The sequence below is a fragment of the Hylobates moloch genome, unplaced genomic scaffold, assembly GCF_009828535.3.
Source record: "Hylobates moloch isolate HMO894 unplaced genomic scaffold, HMol_V3 SCAFFOLD_24, whole genome shotgun sequence".
NCBI classification, from domain to species: Eukaryota; Metazoa; Chordata; class Mammalia; order Primates; family Hylobatidae; genus Hylobates; species Hylobates moloch.
Genome location: NW_026652299.1, coordinates 24,460,780 through 24,486,860, shown reverse-complemented (window position 1 = coordinate 24,486,860; position 26,081 = coordinate 24,460,780).

The following is a 26,081-nucleotide window of genomic DNA, read 5'->3' as shown; positions in this document are numbered from 1 at the left end:
GGTCATGTGTGCAGAGCATCAGGCATACATCATGAACTGAGGGATGGGATGCGCCAACCTCTGCCATGTAGCTCTTCCATCTGCCCACCTCCCCAATCCCTATCTCACATTCTCCAGTCTGTCTTCCAGACAGAAAAAACGAGGCACATTTATAACAGTGGAGCACAATACCCCTTCAGAATAGACACTGTTAACAGAAAAGTTCCAGGGTGCAAATCTCAATTTGTTTGGAAAGGAGGATCAGGGCTGTAAACGCCCAGGGATTGCTAAGCAAGAAGAGGATATTGAGCACTCTCTCCAGTTCATGCCTCTCTCTCCTCAAAGTCCCTCTTCCTGATGGCTACCAGAGGCTCAGAGCAAGCAATCAGTAGCAAACGCCTCTCTCTGGGTAGGCCGGTCCACCTAAGGTGCACCTATTCCATGGGAAAGAGCATCCCACGATCTCCACCTGGTGGCCAAGCTGTTGATCAACACACTCCCTGGCCAACTGTTGATCAACCTGTTGAGCAGCTACCCTGCGGCCATTTACAAAAGAAACCCAGGCTGAGACCTCCTCTACAGGTGACCTGATGGTGGCTGCTCCTGGAGGCTGATTGGAAGCACGTGTCTGTCTCAGGCCACACTTTGACATGGCACGAGAGACTTCTCTGCCACGCTTGCTGCCCTGGATCCAGAACAGGTTACTCCAGGGCTTCTCAGCCTCAGTACTATGAACATTTGGGGCTGGATATTTCTTTGTTGGGGATGGGGTGGGGCCATCCTGTGCATTGCATGATGTTTAGCAGCATCCCTGGCCTCTACTTACGAGATGCCAGTAACAACCTGCTTAGTTAGGACAACCGAAAATGTCTCCAGATGTTGCCAAAGTCCAGTGCAGGAGAGGGAAGACACAAAATCACCCCCAGTTGAGAATCGCTAGGCTACTTAACCAGTCAGCTTTTCATTTAACAAGCATCTCAGTTCTTAGCAAAATGGCAAGGTGAGCAGTGGTGACTCTGTCCAAGTCAGACCAACAGCAGTCTGCGGGCACCCACGGTGTGCAGGGCTCTAGGAAGCAGTGATGAATCATCCCCTAGTCTCAGTCCTGTAGAATCCACCCCCCATAAAGTTTTGGCCACAAGCTCCCCCATCCCCTATGCACAAACACAGGCACACATATTTTGAGGCTGACCTCTTGTAGGTGTTAGCTCAGGAGTTGACCTCTGGAAAGCAAAACCTGTTCAAATGAGATTCAGGTGAGTGCATGTGGCCTCCATCTCAGAATCGGAAGATCCCTTGAGTAATCGTAAGAACAGCTACTATTGTTTTCAGCATAAAACACATGTCCAGCCCTGTGCTCAGTGCTTCTCCAACTTCAGTCCTCACTACAACTCTGAGAGGTGGTGCCCTTTCACAAAAGAGAAAATAGGACCCAAGATAGGTTAACTTACCCAAGGCTTCAGCGCTTATAACGATAGAGACTAATTTTGGACTTGGGTTCCACACAGCCTTCTGCAAGCCATTGCAGTTTTCCAGTGAGCTGCTTTCTTGGACACCAGTTAGAACCTGTCATCAGTAGCTCGTGGTTTAGGCTTTGAGGAAGGTCTCCTTTTTCTCTGCTTCCAGCATGCTTTTTTTTTTTTTTTTGAACAAGCTAATGGCATCTCAAGGAAAGGGACCATGTCTTTTGCTTTTCTTGGGCTGCTTTCAGAGACAAGCATGGTGCTTGGAATATAGGTGCTTGGCACATAGGTGCTCCAAAGTGCCTGCAGGTTCACAAAGTCAGTCCCCTTCCATGGAGAGCAGTGTCTCTCAAAATTATGGCTGCCCTGCCTGGAAACCTCCTTGGCCTCTTTTCCTTGGAAGCATAGCTAATGAAGAGATCCATCTCATCTCCACCTACATCTCCCACTGGTGGGCAATCTAATTAGGTTCTTTTTACAATTAACTATTCGTAATTAAAGAGGAGCAAAGCCCATGTGTCATTCTTTAACTCCATCCGTTAAACAACAATGTCCAATTTTGAAATCCCTCTTCAGACAAGGAGAAGTGGTGCATGTGTGGGCTAAGAATTCTCCAGATATGCTAACCTAAATTTAATTATGCAAGGAGAACAGAGGTTTCACTTCATTCTTCCTGGAAGTACTATAATTAAAACTCAATTAGGGGCGGCACTGGCCAGCATCATTATTCGAGTGTCACCCTGTTGAAGAGACAAACAGCTCAGTGTGCTCATGCAGACATCATCCTGAAGCCTTCGCAAGTAAAGGGGTCATCTGGATCATCCTCTGTCTTCCAGCGTCTTCTAAAAGCATCATTTGTTTAACTGATTTCTCTTCATTTTTAACTGTTTAAAACAGTTCTAGCCAAGCTTCCAGGTCAAAAGATGAAACAGCCATTCAGATATCTTGTCTAATCGTAAGTACATAAGAACTATGTACTTACGATGGGATGGGTGCTTCACACACAGTGTCTTACTTGATCTTTACATTAACCATAGGAAGTAGGCATCATCCTTATGTAAAGACAAAGGAATAAAGTCTCAAAGAAGTTAAAGAATCTTCCATTGGCATCAGTGGAAAGTGGTGGTGCCAGGATTTAAATTGACAAGTCTGCTACTAGAGTCTGTACTCTTAAACATTGTGTTATATTGGTGTTTTGAAAAAGTTTTCCAAATATCTGATATTTGACATCAGAGAGAGACTTCCTCTGTCTGGTTTTGACTGTAAACCCAACACACACATATCAAATACAGGGTATCCTGAATTCTTCTTGCACACATTGCGTTAGCAAGAAGGCTGATGAGCTGGAAGGCTTTGTGTGGCTCCCATCAATGCACCACTGCTAGAGAAACACATTCCAGGCCCAGTCCGCAACTTTAGTGGGGCTGTCTGCACAGTTCACCCACTCCAGCAGACAATCCGTATGGCTCCTTCTCAGGAGATCCATGAGAGTGCCTGCCAATGAGTGAGGCATCTTACCCGGGGCCACCACTTGCAGTTGGCAAATTGTGTCCTTCTCAGGGGCGCCTACCAAGGGGTGAGTGTACCTGAGTGTCAGCTTGTACTGCACCCCAGACAAATAAATGGCAACTCTTCTACTTTTCTCTTCTTTTCTTTTTTTTTCCTTGAGACGGAGTCTCGCTCTTGTTGCCCAGGCTGCAGTGCAGTAGTGTGATCTCGACTGACTGCAAACTCCGCTTCCCAGGCTCAAGCAATTCTTCTGCTTATCCTCCCAAATAGCTGGGATTACAGGTGCCCACCACCACGCCCAGCTAATTTTTGTATTTTTAGTAAAGACAGCATTTCACCATGTTGGCCAGGCTGGTCTCAACCTCCTGACCTCAGGTGATCCACCTACCTTGGCCTCCCAAAGTGCCGGGATTAAAGGCATGAGCCACCATGCCTGGCCCCTCTTCTACTTTTCAAAGGTGCCAGTGGGCTACCGGTGACTTGACCCTACTGGCTTTAGAGTGCTCAGGCTCACAGTCCACTGGACATGCTGCCTCTTGCTTTTACCACACAGAATACAGAGTAAATTAGAACCCTCTGAAGGCAAGCCTCTCAGTCCATTCCAGAACAAGGGGCAATACATATGAGGACCTGGAAGGAAGGGCCATATCCCTCCCTTTCCCCTTTCCTGAGGACCTAAGGCCCTCTTTACCTGTATCTGCTCTGTCTCATTACTTCTTTTTTTTTTCCTCCCCTACCACCCTCTGGATGCCACTTCTCTACAGACAGATTGTGTAACAGGAAACTCTCAAGGAATGAAGGTCCCAGAATGAGGACAGGAAGAGTTTGGTGTTGAGATCATTGCTTCTTCCCATATAGAGAACCATGGTCTGACATTTCAGAAAGCTCCAGGTGCAGCTGTCAGGGAAGGGTGGAGCATGAGGGGTGGCTCACTGAAGGAGTGATGGAACTGGCACCTGAGCCCAGCCTCAGCCTCTTCCATTTCATAATCCACTGGATGAGTCACTGCCCACAGTTGACCTCTGAGAGCCCAAAACAAAAGAGGAATGTGCTGGCACCCAGAGAGAGGGATACTCAGCTTCTTTGGACACCTGGTTGGTGACAGAGCTGAGAGCAGTGCCTGAGCTGACTGCTCCTCTCTATAGCCATTGGCATGGGACTCCTGCTCCTGCTCTAGCAAAGGGAATGGGATTTCTTTAGGATGAACCTGGCTGGATTTCCTGCCAAGGCATCTACAGTGGCAATGGGGTTGAAAAGCTAGGAGGAGCCAGCCTGGGTGGTGTGGTTTGCTGTGCAGATGGAGTCACCCTGAGTTCAAGAAACACAGCAGGATGAGGCCAATGAGCACAGGCTCTGTGTTGGCCACATACTGGGTTAGAGGCTAGCTGAATTGTTGGGTCATCCATCCATCATTCATTCATTCCTTCACTTAAAACTCACCTACTTCCAAAGGATATTTACGGCAGCTTAAAATACATCTAATATTGAAGGTTAAATGAAAGATAACATGACACAACCACTTCAGAAAACTGTCTGAAAGTTTCTAACAAATGTAAACACACACCTATCCTTTGGCTCAGCAATTTCATCCCTAGGTCTTTAGCCGAGAGAAATGAATCTATATATGCCCACAAAAGACTTCAAAATATTTGTAGCAGCTTTATTCATCATACCACCAAATTAGACATGTCCTTGTGTCAATCAAAGGAGAATGAATAAACAAACTATAGTACATTCATACGATAAATTTCTATTCAGTAATTAAAGGGGACAAATTTCCAAATATGTACAACAACATGGATGAATCTTACAGCAATTATGCTGAGTGAAAGAAGCCAGATGCAAAAGTGTATGTTCAGTCATCCCTTGGCATCCTGGGGGAATTGGTTCCAGGATCCCAGTGGACACCAAACTCCATGAATGCTCAAGTCCCTTATATAAAATGGCATAGTATTTGCATATAACCTATGCACATCCTCCTGTGTGCTTTAAATCATCTCTAGATTATGTATAATACCTAGAACAATATAAATGCTATGCAAATCATTATTATTATGTATTTTTGTTTATATAGTTTTTATTGTTGTATTGTTATTTTTTATTGTTTTCTTTTTCAAATATTTTTGATCCACAGTGGTTGAATCCATGGATGTGGAACCCATGGACAGGGAGGGTCGACTGTATTTATGAGTCCACTTATGTGATGGTCGAGAAGAAGCAAAAGGAGTCAATGGAAACAGCATTCAAAATGGTGGCCACCTAGGCATGATGGGGAGCAGGAAGGGAGTGAGTGAGAGGAGCCTGTGGGACTTTCTGGGAAGATGGAGATGTTGAATATCTTGATTTGGGTGGGAATCACACAGAAGTATACATTTGTCAAAACTCTTCAAAATGTACACTTAAAATCTGTGCATTTCAGTCTCTGTAGAATATATGTAAAACAAAGCAGAACAAGTAGAAACAACAGCGAACACCTCTGTGATTTTCTTATAAAACAGGGAAGCAGTCTAGAACCAGATGGGCTGGATTCGAACCCCATTCCAGCTCTTACCAGTCAACTGAAAAGTCAACCCAAGGGCTGGCTAATCCAAGTAACATCACCAAGCCTTTGTAGATAACTTCATGGTTTACAAACCCCATTCCAGCTCTTACCCCGTTACAGCTCTTACCAGTGCCCACAGTCACACCTAGTGGATGGCAAACTCTGTTTAAAAGAAATATTAACCATTCAGGAAATGGGGCCTTTACTTGGAGACCATAAATTAAGGGTCTCCAAGATGGGGCTTTAGAAAGGGGCTCATGAACCTCTTGAAGGTAGTTGCAAATTCACTGAGCATAATGTGCCTTTGTGTTGGGAGAGGGTGTATAGCTTTCAATCAGACTCTAAGACGATTGCTCCAGGACTCCAGAATGAGATGATTCATACAAATGAACATCAAAGTTAAACCCCAAGGCTCCTGCTTTTCTTTTCCCTAGAAGTGAGTTCCAAACACCAGCTCACCCACAGGGGAGGGAATTACACAGTGCGTGGGTCCCAGGAGGTGGGAATCCCAGGAGCCTCCTCAGGGGCTGCTCTCACAGGAGAGGATGAGTAAGTCGCAAACGTGGCTTTCTTGTGATTTAACAAAAAACAAGGGTGAGGATTGAGCTTTCATAGCTTTGTAAGGGAATGATGCCCATCTGAGTGGACTACTGGACCACAGACATAGCGGGCAGGTGGCAGGGCTGGGTCAGGGGAGATGGAGTTAAGAGAAATCCCTGAGCTTGCAGAGAAGCTGTGCTTCAGAAGATCAGGGAGGGAAGAAAGGGACTTGGGAGGCAGGACAAACTATGGAGTGGGAACTCCCCACCCCCGCCACGACCACCATTTCCCCTTCTCTATCATCTCCTCCGTCCTCACTTCTTGGTTTCTTGCACCAGGAGAAAGCTCTTGGTGTCTCTTTTTGAGGCCCTAGCAGTTGTTTATACTCAGAACATGAAGAATGGTGGTGGAGCCTGGCCTAGCCCCATGGTGGGGTAAAGTTGACAAATGGGTTGGTCATGGGCAGCAGAGCAGGATGGAAGTCAGATTTAAAGTCTGGCTCCACTGTGTGGGTGGTCCAGGGGACCTCAAGAAAGGGTTTTTCCTTCAATGTGCCTCAACTCATTGCCTGTAAAATGAGGGTAAAAATCTCTCCTTCACGTAGTGTGTTAAGGTCTAAACTATACGGGGTGTGGTACATAGCACTTAGTAGGGCTCTGCATACAGTAGGTACTACAGTAAATCTCCCACAGCTACTATGGACCCACTGGTGATTCTGATCAATTTTACCTACTGTTGTCTGGCCAGTTAAGTGAATGTTACTTGGGTTTATGAATTCATTCAGCAAATAATCCTTGAGTTGCTACTAAGTGCTAGTGCTGTGCTAGGGCCCTGGGACACAGCAGAGAATAAGATGGACACACAGTCATGTCCTTCTGGGGTCCAGCCCTCTCTGAGCCACTGGTGTCTGCTGGGTCACAGCAGCCCCTGCTTCTGTGCCAAGGACTCCTCAGGCAGAGACTCTGGCCCTCCCCTTCCCTTCTCAGACCGATTGACATCTGGGGACCGGGAAGGGGTGGGACAGGGCTGGGGTGTGGGGAGGGCTGACAAGCATGGCAGGTTCATGAGTCCTGACTGAGAGTGCCTTTGATGAAAGTGCCAGAGGTAACAGCCTTGTTATCTGATTCCCAGTGATTGATTACTGCTGGCGTTGACAGCTACCTTGGCATCCTCCCTGGTCCTGCCTGGGGCTCAGAGCCACAGAACACCCTGAAGCCCAATGGGAAAAGCCACCACCTGCCTTTGGGCCAGGAAAGCAAGCACAGTTTTAGGGGCTTCTGTGTGGGGAATTTTTCCTGGTCACAGCTTTGAGCCATGGCGATGACCTGGCCTGAGATGGAGCTGATGAAGTCCAACCGGAAGTGGGCAGCAGTGATGTCTGAGGAGCAGCAGTTCCCAGAGGAGCAGTTGGAGGGCTGGTGGGTGTCTGGGGGACCCTTTAGTCCCAGCTCACCCTTGTCACTCTTAAACAGCAGCAACAACAATGAGCATTAATATAATAAAGTGCATGACCCCTTAGCCAAAACTCTGCAAGCCAGAAGCATTTGAAAATTCAGAATTTCAGGATTTTGAGGAAAGTAAGATAGTATAAAAACTGAATGGTTCCTGACATCCCCAAGGGGTCTGGAGCAGCACCCCATAACCAAGCACACAGGATGGGTGTTCAAACCAAGCCAGAGAGCTAAAGATGATAAATGGTTTCGCATCCACTTAGGAAAGGTTTTACCACCAAACAGGTTGTGCAAAAACATGATTTTCTGAGGCTTTTTCATCCATGATCATAAATAAGGGATTGTAGTAAAGAAAGAAGTCCAGTAACAGTTATAGCACTAATAATATTGTTTCAGCTCTACAATATTGTCTCAATCTTATTCAAGTGGGAATAAAAATACCTCTAGGAAACTGCATTTTTATATATCTATACATAACATGCAGTTTAAGTAAAAACAGCATTTTGTTAGACCCCAGCCCCTTATTGCCACCCCAGTTTCCTCAGTGTGAGAATTCTGGAGCTGACCCTGCAGACATGGTCGCCCAGGGAAGGCCTGAGTGAGGAGATGCCTGGAAGGACTGTCAGAGTCCAGAGTCCTGCTTCCCAGAGAAGTTGCCCCTGGGGCAGGCAAGGGCTATCTGCAGCCTTGGTGCAGCCCCTCTGGAGCGAAAGGCCAGGATCTGAGACTGGGAAACAAGGCGCTGTCTCCCTTCTTTCTGCGTGGCTGAGGGATGCGCCTTCCTGGCTTTAAGCTTGGGGTGTGGGAGAGGGGCTACACAGACACAGAGTTAGGTGGAAGGGGCCTGAAGGGGGTCTCTTGGCTCTGGCTGGATGGGTAAACTCACGTCCCTCTACCTAAGTCCTTTCCTTTATCCTTGAGCCATGGATATGGGAACTACGAGGGGAAGGCAGAGTCCATGCTGTGGCCAGAACCTCAAAGGACAGCCGATGTCCTGGAGGCATCAATACTGACCTTAGGTCAGGGGGAGACACCAGGGGAGGCAGTTGATGTCATAGGTGCATTTCAATCACTGGGGATGTAGTCCAGGGACTGACTTTTTAATTGAGTTACCAAAGCACATTTGCACACTAAAGTCCAGAGCATGCGATCAAAGAGAAGAGCATCTCAGAGACACAGGGAGTGGGAAATGGCAGGCTCAGCTTCCTCAGCTCTGCATGGATTTTCTCTGTCATCGCCAACCTTGGAAGATCAGCACTGCCTTAGCAAGGATTATGACTTCATGAGCAGACACTACGTTTACACAACTATTGCATTGTATCATTCATATGGCCCTCCCAATAAGGTGTCATTATCCCCATTTCATAGATGCACTCAGAGAGCAGTTAACCAGTGATGAAGCTGAGATTCAAACCTGGGTCTGCTGAGTCTGAAGTTCATACTCTCTCTGTGCTGGGGGGCTTGGCTACTGGACTTGCTACCTCCTGTTGCTGTTTGTAACATAGAAACCACAGGAGCAATGTTGAATGTTAACAGTGCTTATACTGTATCCAAGAGAACAACGGATTTTAGCATACAACCAAAAACACCCTAAGAACCTGATCCTCCCTTAGCCTTCCCTCCTGTTTTGAAAAATCGACCCAAGGGCTGGTTAATCCAAGTAACATCGCCAAGCCTTTGTAGATAACTTCATGGTTTACAAAGCCCTTCTCCATACTGTGCCTCATTTTGATACTCTGAATGAAAAGGCAAGATCTATAAGGAAGCCTTTATAGCTCTATTTTATGAATTTTGGAACAGAGGCTCACTGAGAAACACACCTCCCACAGTAGCAGGCAGACAGCAAGGACCCAGTGCCAGATTCCTTTATGATATGTGTGGTGCTCCCACAGTCCCCCCATTCTACTTCAAACTTTGTTCCAAGGTTTTCTGACATGGTCAGCCTCTATCCAATTCAGGGAAGGTTTACCATTTTGGGTTCCAAGAACCTAAAGATTTATATTGCCATAATTGGTTTATATTGTCATAAATAGCTCTGAGAATTAATTTCAGGAAGTTGACATCAAAGGACCCACCTAAGATGAGTGATATTTCCTGACTCCAAGGGACAAGGAAACACCCACTGGGGGATTGTGCCTTCATCAAACAAACTTCAACTCCAATCTTTTTTTTTTAATCTTAATGGGGAAAAAAATAGCTCATGTGAAGTCCAGAATCCCGGCGCTTTCCCGTATGTTTGTATCTGTTTACCAGTTGGTGGATTCATTTACGGCCTTATTTATTAGCTTTTTTACTTCAATTGAACCTCCCTGCTGCAAAATATTAAGGGGCACACGTATTGACTTAAATACACGGAAAGGAATAGCTTCTGTGCATGTTCTCACTTGCCAAATGGAGGCAAGCCTCAGCTGGGGACAGGGTGCATTTTATAACCTACCAATGAGTTAAGATCTGTTTGAAAAATACTGGCCTAGGAGTTCCCAATGTATATGCATACATTTTGACCTACCATTTTCATTTTTAGAAATTTTAGTCCCCTAAATAATGATCGTGTATTGAGAACTGTGTACAAAGATACCCACTATAATAATAGATATAATCAGAAAAAAGATAGCTACCTTAATGCCTGACAATTAGTTAAATAAATGATTGTACATTTATGCAGTAATATAATAGATTTCCTTTAAAATTATAGATTTCCATATACCTAACACTAAATGATGAGTTAATGGGTGCAGGACACCAATATGGCACATGCATACATATGTAACAAACCTGCGCGTTGTGCACATGTACCCTAAAACTTAAAGTATAATAATAATAAAATTAAAAAAAAGAGTTCTACATGTATTAGAAATATTAGTCCTTTATAAGTGATATATTTAGAAACATTTTCTGCCATTTGGACATTTGCTTTTTAACTTATCTTGTTTTCTTTATAATGAAAAACATTAGATGCATAGATTGCAAAAACTTTCTTAAAAAAATGGATTTCCTTTAAAATATTTGATGATAGATATACTGAATGAATAGAATAGGTTATGTACCGGTATTCTTTATTTTTCAGCAAATATTTGTTTTCAGGCATGACAGTGAACTAGACAGACATGGACTCTGTCTTCACATGGCTTTCAGTTGAAGAGGACACAGAAAATAAATGGAATTACAGACAGAGTGATTGCATTCAGTGCTGGAAGAGGTGAAGAAAGAAGTGCTAGGGGAACAATGAAAGAGGGGTCCCAGGTCAGACTTGATCTGCATTTGCTGTTCAGGTTGAGTCAGAGCTTGCACAGCAGTGACTTCTTAACTGGGACATGAGGACATTCAGGAGCTCAACAGAGGCAGGTGTGGGGCTGGGATGATGGGAGGGAAGAGGCCTCAGGTGAAGGCAGCTGTGTGACCACAAGTCCCAGGAGGCTCTTGAAAAGTTTTAAGCTAAAGAGTGACCTGGTCAGGTTCACACTTTAGAAGGGCTCCTCTCTAGTGTGGAGAATGGACTGTGGGGGTTCATGCTAAAAAGCAAAAAGTCAGACACATTGAGGCAATTCAGAGACAATGGTAGACTAATGCAGAGGAGCTGGAAAGAAGTAGGTTGATCCAAGAGATATTTAGAGAGCATTGACCAGGGCTCATTGATTGGATATGGGTGGTAGGGAGAGGAAGGAGGTCGACATTAAGTGCTAACCAGCTTTCTGGCTTGGCCACCAGGATTAAGAGTGATTCTCTCAGGAGACAGAGAACACAGGGAGGGAAACTTTGTTGGAGGAGGAGGAAGAGGTGTTGGGTTCCACTAGGGTCCATTCTTTTAGAGTTCTCCATTGGGGACACTTAGGAGGCAGGTGGAGATGAAAGTTTGTAGCTCAGGAGAGAGATCAAAACTGGAAGTAGAGATTAAGGGGTGACTTGTCATCAACTGGGCACAAGAAAAGGCAAAACTGTACTGAAAGAAATTAAATCAGAGATTGTGAGGGGCTGAGGGAAGGGGAAAGTGATTGCAAAGAAACACAAAGGAATTTTGGGATGGGATGGAACTGTTCTCTATCTTGATGATCATCATGCTTAGACACTAAATACATTTGTCAAAAATTATAAAGTTAAAATAGGTTGATTTATTGCATATAAATTATACCTTAATTAAGCTGCTTTTTTTCAAAACAAAGAAGAAAGAAAATCCAATGCCTATCATAATCTAGAGATTCAACTCCTAGGTTTGTACTAAACATACAGGTGCACACACGTGCACCAAAACACATATTCACTGAAGTTCATAGCAGCCTTATTTGTAATAGCCCCAACCTGGAAACCACCAAAATGTCCATCAATAGTAAAATGATGAATTGTGGCAGATCATACAATGTGTCATCACACATTCATCATTTTACTATTGAAAAAGCAAACTCTGGCTACATACAAGCTCCCAGATGAATCTCAGGCAGAATGTTGAGCTAAAGAAGCCATATGCAAAAGAGTACACGTGATAAAGCATTCCATTTACGAGAGCTTCAGAAACAAGCAAAACTAATCTGCATGATTGAAATCAGACTAATGGCTACCTCTGCAGGGAGACATGACCAGGAAGGGCATGAGAGAGCCTTCTGGAGGCTGGAAATGTTAAATATGCAGGTCTAGGTGGCAATAATACGGGTGTACATATATGGAAAAGTTTCATAAGCTGGACACTTCAGATCTGTAAAATTTTATTGAATGTAAGTTTTACCTCAATAAGAAAATGATCTAAGACATATCTGTAAGATTAAGTCCCTATTCATTTCAATTCCTCGAATTTAGATTTGACAGACATATAGACAAGGTGAGTTGGGGTGTTTATCTGCTCTTTATGAAAACAAGGAAATTAGTAGCATATATAATGGCTGTGCTGAGCCTCCTTATGAGTGAAGAGTTGTTGGAGAACTGTCTTGACAGTTTGGAAAATTACAATCTGTGCAATCACGTGTATTTCACATTGAATGTGCTAATTATAACCATTTCTTATCTGTTCACCAGATCAGATTTCCCAGCCACTGCCACCAGGGCCCCTGGAGTCTCAAGAAGACTTAATTGCCATCTCCCAGTGTCCTTGACTGAGGATCTGTTTAAAAGTGCTTTAGCAAATGCTTGAGCTGCAGGAAGAGTGCCGAGCTGTTCATTTTGTAGTGCTCAGAGGGTGAGGGCCCCTTCTGCTGCTGTCCTGTTACCCTGGTTCACTGGTGGATGTGCAAGCTTGCTGTAGCCAGAAGCCCTCATTGCATTATGGTCTTCATGTTTAGGAAAAGCGTTATTGAAAGCAGAAGATTGTGAGCCCCAGCTCCCCTAGAGCCTGGAAAGGAAGGGGAATTCAGAGTCACAGTCTCATTAAATTGATGCTGGGGGCTAGGTCAAGCACAGTTCCTGCATTATCTAATGTAATCCTCTCAGTGACGTGGCAGATGGCACTCCAGACCAACATGGGAGGAGGCAATAGGGATGGGACTACTGGGCATCCACGTAGAAAAACATAACATCGAATCCTTTCCTCCTCCACATATTCTGTACTTTGCAGTAAATCCCAGGTACTCGGAGGACTTACAGGTGAAAGGGAAGACTTCAAAACTTTTCAAAGAAAATATAGAAGACTATCTTTCTGACCTTGAGTTCAAGATGATTTCTTAAATACAAGAGAGAAAAAGCACTAATTGCAATAAAGAAACATTAATAAACCAGATGGCATTAAAATTAACTCTGTTCATCAAAAGACACCAAAAGAAAAGTGAAACGCAGGCCGTAAACCAGGAGAAAATATACGCGACATCTGTAGCTGGTAGATTAGTATCCAGAATACATAAAGAACTCCTGCCAAAGCATTAGGAAAAAGGACAGCACAGCAGAAAATGAGCAAAAGCTGCAAATAGGCATTTCTGAGAAGAAGGAAGTAAAAAATAACCCAGTGAGATACAATTGTAGTACAAATGCTAAGTTCTGGGCAAGACATGGACTTCAATGTTAATCCATTTCTGCTATTTCTGATGAATGTGTATTTGATGCAGTACAGCTTGATGCTTTCCACAACAATGTGATGGAAATTTGTGACCTAGCACTTATATACATGAGAGCAAGGGTTTGCAAACTGAGGCCAGTGGACTTTGTTTTTGCTAAATAAAGTTTTATTGGAAGTCAGCCACACTTACTTGTTAAGATATGGCTGCTCTTGTAACACACAACAGCAGAGTTGAGTAGTCGCAACAGACACCTTAAGGCTTCAAAGCCTACAATATTTACTAGCTGATATTTTGCAGACAAAATTTGCCAACGCTGATCTAGAGACAGTTTTAAGGTATTATTTTCTTTTTACCTATAACTTTCTAGAACCCATACCATTTTAACAGACTTTATTTTTAGAACAGTTTTAAACTCATAGGGAAACTGAGAAGACAGTAGAGAATTCCCATAGACTCCGTCACCCAGTTTTCTCTGTCATTGACCTTAGCATGGTACCCTTGTTACATATTGCTACATGATTAACTAAAGTCCATAGTTCATTCACATTTTCTTAGCTTTTATCTAATGTCTTCTGCTCCAAGATCCCATCCATTTACTTGACATATTTTCTTAGGCTTCTCTTGGCTGTGAGAGTTTCTCAAACTTCCCCTGTTTCTGATGACCCTGACAGTTCTGAGGAGTACTGGTCAGGTATTTTGTAGAATGTCTCTCTGTGGAATCTATTTGATGTATTTCTTGTGATTAGACTGGGGTTATGGGCTTTGGGGAGGAAGACCACTAAGGTAAAGTGCCATTTTTATCATTTTATGAAGGACATGTTCTAACATGATTTATCACTGTTGCTACTGACCTTGATCACCCGGCTGAGGTAGTATGTGTCAGATTTTGACAGTGTAAAGTGATTCTTTCCCCTATACTCCTTGGAGGAAACAAACGCATTATGCACAGCCCAGCCCACACTTAGTGGGTAGGGATGTACGCTCTTCCTTGAGGCTGAAATATATATATTTTATACATATATATATTATATATATAGTTATATATGTTATATATATTATATATGTTATATATGTTATATATTATATATGTTATATATGTTATATGTTATATATGTTATATATTATATATGTTGTAAGTATTATATATATGTTGTATATATTATATATATGTTGTATATATAATATATACGTTGTATATATTATATATGTTGTATATATAATATATATTTGTTATTTATAAATCGTCGTATATATAATATATATTTTTATATTTATATATAGTCGTATATATAATATTATTTTATATTTATATATATGTTGTATATATTATATATACGTCGTATATATAATATATATGTTGTATATATTATATATACATCGTATATATAATATATACAATGTATATATAATATATTTGTACATATATATTATATATGTTGTATATATATTTGTACATATATATTATATATGTTGTATATATAATATATTTGTACATATATATTATATATGTTGTATATATTATATATGTTGTACATATATATGTTGTATATATTATATCTGTTGTACATATATATTATATATGTTGTATATATATATTATATATGTTGTATATATATATTATATATATATGTTATATGTATATATATATCAGAATAGTTTTACTGCCCTAAAAACTCCCTGGGCTTCACCTATTCACCACCACTCTCCAAGCCCCTGGCAACCACCAATCTTTTTACTGTCTTCTAGTGACATTTTTACACATGTATACCAAGAGACAAAAACAAGAATGTTCACAGAAGCAAAGAGCTAGGAGCAACCCAAGTGTCCACTGACAAGGGGGTAGATAAATAAAATGAGATTTATTCCAACAATGAACTCTCATACAGCTGAGAACCTGACTCAAGCCCCGTTATATGCATGCAAGAGTGACAAATCTTGGAGAAGTAATACTTAGTGAAAAATCTAGTCCCATAGACCATAGAATATCATTTTTTATGAAACTCAAATACAAGTAAAACTAAACAACATGTAATAAAACCAGTTTTTAAAAGGCAAAGAAGTCCAAGCATGGTGGCTCACACCTGTAATCTCAGCACTTTGGGAGGCCAAGGTGGGTAGATCGCTTGAGCCCAGGAGTTCAAGACCAGCCTGGGCAACATGGTGAAACCCCATCTCTACAAAAAAAAAAAAAAAAAAAAAATTAGCTGGACATGTTGGTGTGTGGCTGTAGTCTCAGCTACTCCAGAGGCTGAGGCAGGAGGATCACCTGAGCCCAGGAGGTCAAGGCTGCGGTGAGCCATGATCTTGCCACTACACTCCAGCCTGAGTGACAAAGTGAGACCCTGTCTCAAAAAAACAAAGGCAAAGATATAAAATTTAGGATAGTGATTAATTTGGGCAGAGGCAAGGGAATGGGACGGGGAAGATACGTATACATAGACGATCCACCCACCTTGGCCTCCCAAAGTGCTTGGATTACCAGTGTGAATCACCATGCCTGGCCTTCATTGCCTTTAAAAACTGCCTTCATTGCATATTGTTTAGTTTTACTTGTATTGGAGTTTCATAAACATAGAATCACTGTTGTTCTAGTTCTTGAAAGTAGTTCCTGAGTATATATGATTTGACTTTAAACACATTCATTTGTAGGTATACATATATATCCACATACATAGATATCTCTTACATGTGTTAACTATATTAGGTATTTTTAATTGTGATAATGCCTAATATATGGATTGTTGTGAGAATTAAATGAGATAATATATGCAACAATTGACAACAATTGCATTTATGAGTATTATCATCTCCTAAGAAATCATGGTTGGTCTCCAGAGACACAGATCCAATATTTTAAAAAAAGGAAAGAAATCACATTTGGCCACTTCAGCTCCATGTTTGGGTCACCTCCTGAACTGCGAGTTAGATTCGAGACTGGGCCTTTCTTGTAGGTCACCACCAATGAGGCAGTATTTGAGTCTTCTTCATCAGTGTCTCAAATTCCACCATTATATTTATGAACTTGGGGAGCCAGAAGTGACTTTAGAGGTCATCTGCTATAACCTTGAGGAGGAGAAGCCCAGAGATGTTGAGTGGTTTTCCTAAAACTACTCAATTCTACTCAGGGTTCTTCCAACCCTCAGTCCACAGCCATTTCCCCAGTGGTTTAGTGTGACAGGCCCAATATTATAGATGTGGAAGAACCGAAATGAGGTGGAGAGAAGTGAGAGGAGAAATGGAGGTTGGAAAGACAGCCTTCTACAAGTTTAGGATTTCTGATGTACTGGCCCACTCAGCAAGAGGTGGGTGACATCAGGACTGCGGAACTCAGGACCTGCACACAGCCTGTGACCAGTGTAGTAGCAAGAAGTGGCCACACGATGTCACCAGAAACCATTATTTAGAAATTAGCGGGGCTCCCAGCCTATTCTCGGGTTTTTGGTTCCTGTCCAGCAGAAATGAAATTTTACTGAAATTCTGAGGTGCTTCTGAGCATGTGACTAACAAGAGAAGGAAAGTAATGAGCAAGTTCTCAAAATAGTTTCAGAAGAGACAGGTAGGCCTACCTGCTCAGAGGACACTCACTGCAAAATTTTCCTTCTCAGCAAAGAAGAAAGGCTGCAGGACCTGTCTGGATCAAAGAGCTCCTTTCCAAATGGGAATGAGATACTTTGTAATCTTTTTTTCTTCTTGCTAAGCTTTTGAAATCTGGTGTGCATTTCACACTGACAACACACCTCAACGCAAACCAGCCACATCTCAAGTGCTCAACAGCCCCAGATAGAGAGGAGCCACCATCCTCGGGGGAGCAGACACAAAGTCACATCACATGGAGTCAGCTCTGAGAAGCAGTCTCCATACAGTACAAGGATATGAGCATCCAGGAGCATCTGTTCTGAGTGGAAGGATCATTTGTCAGGCAGCACTGAGACCGCCTGGACTCCCCCAGATTCTCTGCCACCTGCTAGATAATGCCTGAAATTCCACCATCTGCTCCGTTTAGGTCTCATATCCTTTAAACCCTAAATGGGGCTTACCCTTCTCTCTCTTTTTTACTCATGGGGTAGATCTGAATTTATGGAGGGATGTAGGCTATGAGGTCTGTCCTTCATGGGAAAAGTCGCAGACCAAGAGGACAGAGGATCCGCTTCTTTGACCCATTGTAGACTTGCCTGATAGCTTCCCTGACTGCACTGGGAGTGGTACTCAGCAGCCAGGGTCACCAGGCCTCCCAGCAAACTGGCTTCCCCCGGGCCAGCCGTCCGACTCTCGGAGCCCTGGAGCGCTGATTCCTTCCACCACTCTGGACCTGGGTTAGCCCGCCTACACTGGGAGGGGGCCTCTCATCTACACAAGCTTGAGCAGTTTCTGCTGGACAGAAATTGGGATTGTCTCCACTTTGCCCCTGCAGACTTAGGAAGGATTTCAGTTTGGTGGTTTCTACAGGCCTTGGACCCATTTTACTCTATGGACTTCTGATATAAACTTGGCCCCTTGTGCTATTGTGGGACCTGATGACATGTTAATATCTGGGAGAAATGATGAACATTTCAGCTCCCAGACCCCACATCAGTGCCAAAGAGCCTGCAGTGTGGAAGAGGCTGAATGTAGGGGAAGAGAGTTTGGCAGCCCATGGAGGGGTAATTTTGGCAGCCCTTGGAGGGAGAGAAAGGCTCTCTACATCAGAATAGAAGCCTCACTTCCTAAACATCCTGTTGAAGTAAGAGTGTGTTCTTAAGAGAATTGACCGAAATTATTACACAAATTCTTGGGTTCCCACAGTCCATGGAAAAAACAGCAGCCCGCGTGGAACTACAGATACCTAACAAGGATTGGGAGTCATCTGAGCCCCCGATGTTGAAAATCATCAAATAAAGCTGATTTATTTGATGCAGCTCAGGGCTGCACAGGACAGCTTGAGCCTGCCTGTTCTCCCCGTTAAAAGGCTCCTCTTGGGTGAGCACAGTGGCTCACACCTGTAATCCCCATACTTTGGGAGGCCGAGGTGGGCGGATGACCTGAGGTGAGGAGTTCAATACCAGCCTGGCCAACTTGGTGAAACCCTGTCTTTACCAAAAATACAAAAATTAGCCAAGCGTGTTGGTGCGTGCCTGCAATTCCAGCTACTTTGGAGGCTGAGGCAGGAGAATCACTTGAACCCGGAAGGCTGAGGCAAGTTGCAGTGAGCTGGGATTGCACCATTGCACTCCAGCCTGGGTGACAGAGAGAGACTCCGTCTCAAAAAGAAAAAAAAAAAAAGAAGAAGAAGAAGTCTCCTCTCATCCTGCTCCAGCCTCTCCTTGCTTCTCTCCCTGGTCCCTCTCCATCTCCCCAGCTCCACTCTCCTTACCCCCTTCCCACCAACCAAAGGGACCAAAATATTTTTTTAAAAATTTCAATTATTTATGAAATTCCTAGGAAAGGAAATGTTTTCCAGTGAAACACATCTTCATGAAAGCAAAAAGGCTGAGTCAGCAGTTGCTGCTAAAATCTCATCTTCACTATCAGGTGTGTCTCACTGGGTAACTTATCCAATTTGGAAGCCAATCTTTCATGATGCAGCAAGAATCTTGGCTGGAGCTGACTAAAACAACAATAACAGCAGAACCAACTTGTTAGAAAGTTACCAAAGTAATGTGTGCATATGAATTCCCCACTTTTTCCTAAAAGTTCTCAGACCTAAGCTCCCATTCATGTGTGTGGAGGGGACATGTTTGTTGACTGGCCCATTGTCCTAGGTTTATAACTATAACCTGGCATGGAAACTGCTCGCACACCTGCAAGGTTGCCTGTGAAGTTGAGAAGGTTTCAGAGGGAGAAGAACCATATTTTTGAATTGCAGGATTAGCATGTAGATTTTTCTTTTTATCCGAAGAAACATCAGGCAGATGACCAGGCAGAAAGGCCACTGGCCCAGAAGTCAGTCCCTGCCTGCCACTGACTGACAGTGTGAGCTTGCATATGCCACCTATCTCCCTGTGCTAGGACCTTCCCAACCAGAAAGCAGATGAGAGGCTGGGCACGGTGACAATCAGGCATCTCACTGTAAAGAAGAAAGGAAAAGCAAAGCCTATATTTGGACAGGAGAGAGTGAAATGGCAAACTCCAAAATTCCTTTCGACTGTGCATGCCTATTTTGTGTGTGTGTGTGTCTGTGTGTGCGTTGTCAGTGTCTGACCCTACAAACCTCTGATAAGAGTGCAACCATGAAGTCTCACTTGGCCTAAACCCAAAAACCCAACACTGCCACTGTTGATAGCATTCTTATTTGAGGGCCTTTTTAAAAAATAATTACTTGGGAAACCACCTGTTTCTGTACAACATTAAAACTATTTTAGTTTCAAAATTAAGGTATATTTGAGTTATTGTTGCCTAAGACAAACAAAACAAAGCATTTTGTTTTTAAAGTCTTTTTTTTTAAAGCTATGCTCTTCTCAAATTGGGAGGGCCATGTCACCACGTAGAAGGAAAAGCTGAACTTTGAACCAAATTGGGAAAGACAAAAAAAGGTAGCTGAAGGAGCTCGAGTTTGTTACTATTCTCTAAATCATTAAAACACAAAATTAGGACAAGTTCAAGGATGAGGAGTGTCATTAAAATATCTAGGTGATTCTTTAAAACCCCTAAAAGGCCCAGAGGTTTCTGGGGTGGAAATTCCCAAAAGCCTCAATCATGAGTCACTGTAATTTGTTGTCCTCAAAACCTCCACTAGTTTTGGCAGAACTCAGGGCCCCAAATCTGGAGTCCAGCAACAGTAGGGAAACTTTTTATGGGGAGAGGATGGTGGGAAGGGATGGGTGGTGGGGAGAAATTGCCATATAAGGAAACTCTTAAGTCCTGGGGAAGGCCTGGTATTTCACCAAACTAAAAAATTGTTAAGGGAAGATCCTTGAACCCCTTACTCCTCCCATCAAGAATTCAGAGAAAGAAGAGAGTGAGGGATATGTTATTCCCCAACACAGACTTGTACTATGTCCCTCTCTTTAAATGTGAAGAGTAACCCACTTAAGGGAAACATAGCAATTTCCTAGACAAGCTACAGAGCATAGAAGACACGGAACTCACAGAGGTCAGACAATGAGGGAACACGGCTGAAGCCACTGGACACCACAGAGCCTGCCAGAGCCTCTGAGGCAGCCGGACCCAATGTGAGGAGCAACCACACCCTGGAAGCCAGGGGGGCAGGGAGGCACAGACGAAACTGTCCAAGCCCTCTTCCAGAGCTTGGCTGCCCGCTCTGCCATCAATCCTCTCCGCTCCCCCTCCAGCCTCTGATGACAGGGAGCTTACTCTTTACAGTCTTTCTTCACTGCACTCAGGACGGATGCTCCAGACAGTTCACAGTCAGGGTGGCAAAGGAATCCCCAAGCCTCCTTTGGGTCCCCCAGTCAAACACTGCCTCTCAATGGAGTGGGCAAGCAGTGAGGGAGAAGGGGCAGAAACCCTGGATGGGTCACAGGCTCAGGGCCTAAACAAATATTGAACTCGGTGGCACTGGTTCTTCAGCCCTTTGGCAGACCAGCAACGTGACAGTGACCTTCTGAGAGTGCAGATAACAATGGGCTGGAAGTATCTTCGCCCTGCCCCCAGCCAAGTGTGCATAAGAAAGGGGTCTGGGATTCCACATGACAGATCAGAGCTGAACAACATGAGAGCGGGATGGGCTTTGAAACCCCTGTCATGGTCACACAGCTAGGGCTAGGTAAACTTAACTGGAGGAGCTGCTATCACCTAACCAGATCTTTCTACTTAGCTATTTGCCGCTTTCCCTAAGTGCTTTACACACATGATGTCATTTAATTCTCACCACCATCCTATGCTGCAGGTATTATGACTCCCACTTTATAGGTGAAGGGCTGCAGTAACTTGCTTAAGGACTTCCAGCCAGGATCAAACCTGCTCTGCCTGCCAGGTGATGGGGACACTACCCAGCTCCCACCTTCCATATGGCCAGGCAGAGACGGGGCTCAGTGGCAGAACAGCAGAACGGGTGGGTGTTTCCTGGCTACTCCTAGACAGGCAGTGCGTAGGGCTCAGTGCTGGGCTGTCTTGGAATGTGCTTCCTGGGACATAATTACCACCATCAAGATTATTATTAGCATTAGGCATTTACATGACACTTAATATTTTCAAAGCATTGTACTACCATTTAATTAGTTTTTCCTTGCAACATTCCTGTCGAGTCCACACTTGATAGCTGGCGAGACTGATGGGGAAGAGATAAATGCTAAAGGTTGCTGTCGAAGAGGGCACGGCAGCACAATCTCTTAGCTTCCATTCTTTCTGGTGACCCAGCTAATATTAATTATCTCCCCTACTCCTGCAAATCCTGCACCTTCAATCCCCAATTCTCCACTATCAAGGTGACTATGACTTCTAGGAGTTGAGGTGCAGGGATCTCTTCTTTGATGTATTTTGGCTCAAGGTCCAAACACCTTCCCCCCTCCAAAAAAAACAAAACAAGACAAAAAAAAATCAAGTTCCCGTTCACGTTTATTCAGAACTAAGGGCACCCTCAGTCTCTTTCCAAACCTTTCCATTAAAGCTACCTGTAAAATCTCAGGGTTGTAATTCCGAAACCTAAGGCATTTTCTGATAGGAAGGTTTTATCTAGCATTTGGCAAATCCTAATTGGGTCTGTTAAAATAAAGGAGTATCCCTTCAGAATAGAGAAGGGGAACAAAATACAATAAAATAGAGAAGAGGGGCCGGTCAGCAGGCTCTGCTTCCTGCTGGCAACAGGGGCTTGAGAACTGGCCTGTGAAGAGGTGGCTTATCCCCTATCCTGAGAGCCCTGACAGAGCATGAGAAGCTGCCAGTCCTACCTAAGATGTTCTCGCTGCAAGGCCTACTTATTCTGCTCTTTAGGTTAAAGGAGAAATCTCAGGAAAGAAGAAGGGGAGGGGACGCGAGGCAGCTAGGGTCCCGGAAGACTATGGGAGTAAGGAAAAGGAAGGAAACTGAAATCTCAGGTGCTTCGCTGCAGGACCCACCAGCCGGGGACAACCCGCTTCTCTCTGCACACCTGCACCCCCCTTACAGCCAGGTTCTGGCACCTCCTCTCTCTTCTCCAGGGAATTCCCTTCACGGGGGTGCGTTGGACCAACGGAAACCCCTCCAGTGCAGCACCAGCTGCAGGTTCGGGAATCAGAGGAGTTCCCTGCCGCCCTGCAGGTGAACTGGGGTCAAGGCGGAACCATGGGACTGGGGACTGGTGGAACCATGCCTCCTGGCGATGCTGGCCCTCAGTCACCTCCTCTCCAGCAGGCTTCCCGGCCTTTCCTCCCTACCCCACCCCCACCCTCTTCCCTGCGAGCCAGGGGCCCAATTCCAGGGCTTAGGGCAAGGTGCTCCATGAGAGGTGGTGACAGGAAGGCCAACAGGGAGTGGAGCGACCCGGAGAGGCGACTGCCTCAGCGCGGTTAGAAAACGCTGGGTCATCCTGGTTTTGTCACGGGCCTCGACTGCTCCCGGATCGCCACCACTTGCACCATGACAGTTGAGGCGCGGCTCTGGGGAAGGCTGAGCCTTGTCCTCAAGGTGGGACCGGAGCTCCCTCACGTCCCAGTCGGAGTCATTGCCTGGTGACCAGAAGCAAGTCTGAAAAAGTCTTGCCCTTGGTGGGTCACCCCCCCGCCGCGGAGACCAGCCATGAGCTTGGAGGCCCGGGACCCTGAGATGTCCACCCCAGGAGCTCGGGGCTGGAGGCCTGTCCAGGCCAGCATTTCTGGCCCCCTACCCCCGCCTCCGAGGGCAGCCAACCACCATGCCGGAGTCGGATGCTCGGCCCCTTCCGGGGTCACTGAGCTTGGAAGCCAGAAGAAAGCAAGCAGACAACAATACCAACAAGGGGAGATGCGGCCTCCGGCGCGGCTCTCTGGCCAGCTCCTCTGGGTGATGCAAACCGAAGATCCCTGTTGGGAGTAGGGGTCGGAGCCAGAGGCCCCACCTAAAGAGGCGCTCGCTCTGCGCGGACCCTCGGAGAGGGCGCAGGCAGAGGATTCCCCCGACCCGCCCTGGCGGGGAACGCGGCCCCACTGGAGGGCCTGGGAGCGCTGAGACCTCGCCTGTGTTGCAGGGGGAAGGGCAGGGAAGGTTATAACTCCCGTGCCTACCTGGAGCCCGCAGGGCGACTTGGAGCGTCTCCCGAGGGAACTGGCCCCCGTCTGGCTCCCTACGAGCTGGGGAAATATTCGGTGCTTCGTTTCCCGCTTGGTATGGGCATGCGCTTGGGGCGGGTTAAGCCTCTCCGACCTCAGTTTCCTCCTTTGTAAAAGGGAGAGTATGCTGGTTCATACCTTAATAGGCTCCCGGCATGCCCATTAGGAACACCTAAGCCAGGCCACCAGGTGAAACCTTCAGAGCCAGGCAGCCCAGAGCTAGCACCTGATAGATCCTGAGCTGGTTACCATCGTTCCGTCGTCTTTTGAAGGTGGAGACCCCTAAACAGAACCGCTTCCTCTCTCTCTACCTCCTCCCCTGACGCTGCACTCTCTATCTCTCTCTCTGTATCTCTCACATCTCTGTCTCTCATTCTATCCCCCTTGGTAAACTGGAAACATCTGAGTGAAAGGTGAAAACAAAGTTTAACATAAATCCGCCTGTTGTTCAATTGAGTCCAACCACAGAAGCTGGTCTGCGCTGCGCGAGTCGGAGCCAGCGTTCTGCGCCCCAGAAGCTTCCCGTGTCGCGGCCAGTTCTCCGCCGCGCACTCGCCTCTGGCGTCTTTATCTTGCTTGCTCAAATCTGGGTTCCGTGGTCGGTCTGGGAGAGTCGAGTCCAGCGGCGGGATGGACGGAGAGTCTTGGCTGCGGCTCAGTCGGGCCGGGCATCTGTGTCCACGCGGCCACCTGGCTCAGCCCACAGCTCCCGCCCTGGGCTCTCCGCGGGCCCCGACGCACCGGCAGTGCTAGAGCAAGGCCTAGAGCTCCGCCGTCCTGGTTTAGTCAGATGGCAGCTGACCCCAGAGCCAGGACCCTGGTGGCCCTCACAAAGTCCAGAATTCCACGGGGTGGGTCTGAGGAGTTGGAAGGTGTCGGTGTCACAAGTGGGGCTTAGACAACCGGTGCTACCATACCCCAGCCGGCCGCAAGTGGGACCTCGCTGCCTTAGCGGGAGCGGGCGCAAACTCTCGACCACACAGAGGGCCCGGGTGTCAGGGCGAGGCCCCAGCGGAACCCTCAGGTCTCGCTTGGTGTTCAGGAGGCTGCTCACGCGACAAAGACCGGACCTCCAGTCCCTCGATTTTCCCGTTTCTTAATAGGAACGACACCCTCGCCCAGAATCCCGTGTGTGCGCGGCTTCTCAAGACCCTGAAATTCACCGCCTCCAGGCAGCACGCGGCCCCAGAACGATTCCGGGACTACAAGAAGGACAGAGCAGAAACGTCCCATTTATCCCGAAAGCAGAGGGTCTCCGGTTCGATGTGGCAGGCCCGCTGCAGGCCCCAAGGGCAGTTTCGCTTCTCAGGGAATGCTATGTGAGACCTCCACCCAGGTGCCTAGAAGACAGCCGCTCTGGCCTTGCGCCGCCAGCCTGAAGCTGAGGACCAGGACAGCCGGCTATGTCTGGCGCGGACCGTTCTGGGGCTCCCCGAGGGGCGCGCCAAGCTTGGGCCCTGCCACCCCACGCTTGGAGCTCAGACCTTACTGGACTGTAGCCTCCCTTGAGCAGCACAAACTCGGAACTCCAAGCAGAGGTTATAAGCGATCTCCGGATCAAAATACTGTCCCCTTTCCCCGGCTTTCGAGTTTTATTAATTTCATGGAAAGGTCAAGGGTGGCTTGAGGTCTGAGCTACACTGCACCGGTCTCGACGCCTGCCGTCGATGCTCGTCGGACACTGCCTGGCAGAGATCTGGGTTAGGAGCCACGTCCCTACCCCCACCTCGGCCCTTCTTACGGGTCCTCTCTTTAACACTGACCGCTGCCCGGGTCCTGCCTTCTCGTCTAAGCCTCCCACGTGTCTCTAAGCACCCCCTTGTGTCCTCACTGGACGACATGGGTGCTCTCCAGCAGTGTCCACACTGCAAAGTGAATGAAGTTTTACTGTTTTGATTTTTTAAAAAGATTTAAGTTAATGGGCACTTATCAGGATAATTCGGACCATCCTAACCACATCCAAATGAAATCCTAGACAATTGAGAAAACAATAATTGCAGCAGTTATACATTAAATATATATGAGATTAGGATATAAATGGCACATAAAAGTCCAGGATTTATTCAAGGCTAGAAATAGAAGGCAAGGCATAGGTGTCTACAGACACTGCTCAGATTCAGTATCAGTTTCAAGGTCAGAGTTGGGAGAGGACAAGTCTAATCCAACGCCCTCAGTTTACGAATAAGAACACTGAGGCCCAGAGAGCAGCGGAGTTCCGCCCAGGGTCACATAGCGCGAGGCAGGTAGAGGGAGTAGTAATGCAGCCCTGACTACCAACGCGGCGCCCGTTCCTGTGTGGCTCGGGTATTTTCTGCTTTCGGAAGCGCAGGGCAAACCCGCACCCCACGCCCCACCGGAGGAGCTTTTCCTCCAGCTTCAGCTATCTTGAGGTGAGGAGATCCCGAGAAGGATGCCTTTGTGGGAATTCCGTTGTCTCTCCCGCCTCAGGCGTCAATTGCCAG